General features: G+C 34.6%; 1 pseudogene; it reads left to right on the forward strand.

Annotated features, from left to right (window-relative positions):
• The first annotated feature begins 220 nt into the window (after nt 1-220).
• On the forward strand, nt 221-339 carry LOC135052482 (5S ribosomal RNA; annotated as a pseudogene).
• Nucleotides 340-1541: the final 1202 nt, after the last annotated feature.

Raw genomic sequence — 1541 nt, forward strand, 5'->3', positions numbered from 1 at the left:
TCCTTCCTGCATGGACACTCACCACTGCATGGACTCTCACCACTGCATGGACTCTCACCACTGATTCAGGGTTACAGCCCTGATTCAGGGTTACAGCCTTGTCTAACATTGGCCGCTGATCCATCTTTACCTTTTCATCCTTGTTTATTTCTCCTACCTATGCTGCTTAATTTGTGAACTCTCATCAGTGATTCCAGAGCTTCTGATTACCGTTCACTTTCTCTACTATCGTACCACACTTTAAACGCCCAAAGCCGTCCGATCTTGGAAGCTAATCAGTGTTGGGCTGGGTCAGTACTCAAGTAGGAGACTTTTGAGGAAGACTCAGTGTAGTAGAGTACAGAATGCTCAGTGTGTAACACTGACAGCAGAATCACTCTGCCGTCTTATTTCCTACTGTTCCTTTTCTCATGCACCATGAGCGCAGAGCAAGTGTATATGTGTGGCCCGATTGTACCATTGCATATCCAGGTTAATCCCTCACAATATTTTGATTGAACCTCGGCAGCCGGAATTCATTCTTATTATATATTATTAGCATTGAATTGCTATTAATTTCATTGTGATATTTTTCTTGTTATCTTACTTTATTCCTTACTGACCTATGTAGTATTGGCAGTAGATTGCCACCTACATTATTATTATTATTTTTCGATTATTGCGTTATTTCACTGACCACTGACTATTTTATTCTTGTGATATCAATAAAAGTTGAATTTTATATTTATCTTTAATATTTCATATACTATTCTATGTCAAGAGTGCGACCACAAAAGAGTCTCTTTTTTCTCCTTTTTGCAGTTTCAAGTTGCCTTATTGACTCAGGGCGCACCACCAAATAAGAATTAGAAAATTAATTTTTTCTTCCTCTATCTTTTTATTTTGGTTATTACATTAATATTACATCGCAATATTAACTATACACCTGTGCGGTATCCCTCCAATATATGAGGTATCTGTTCTATTGATGTTTGTTTTTTATATTAAAAAAAGCTTTTTATTTTTTAAATAATAATAATAATAATAATAATAATAATAATAATGTTGATGATGATGATAATAATAATAATAATAATAACAACAGGTTTTTTTGTATTTTATTTAATAAATTAGATTTTTACTTAAACAAATACAGTAGATTCTTTACTTTAACCACACCAAGCATGTTTGCGCTAATTTAGAATGATTCATTTCTTTGGTTCAATCATTTTTATTGAAATAGGGTTTTATACATTTCAAATATAGAGCATCAATAACAGTATACATGTAACAGAAAGATAACACAGAAGAGATATTCCATAAAGGAATCCAGTTGTATTCACCAGGTCTCATAGTGAAGTGTAGTACAATTGTAAATTCGAAGGATGATAGGTCAAAGACCCACTATATTACTAAGAAGTTAGACTTCAAAAATAACAAGGAGGGGGGGGGAGAGACAAACAAAGACGAGACAGGATAAGGGGGGGAAGTACAAATAGGGGGGGGGGGCAACGGAACACCTTATATTATGTGCCTTTATATAGTAGATGAGTAAACCAGCT

This window comes from Pseudophryne corroboree, chromosome 2 (genome assembly GCF_028390025.1).
Source record: "Pseudophryne corroboree isolate aPseCor3 chromosome 2, aPseCor3.hap2, whole genome shotgun sequence".
In the NCBI taxonomy this organism is placed as follows: domain Eukaryota; kingdom Metazoa; phylum Chordata; class Amphibia; order Anura; family Myobatrachidae; genus Pseudophryne; species Pseudophryne corroboree.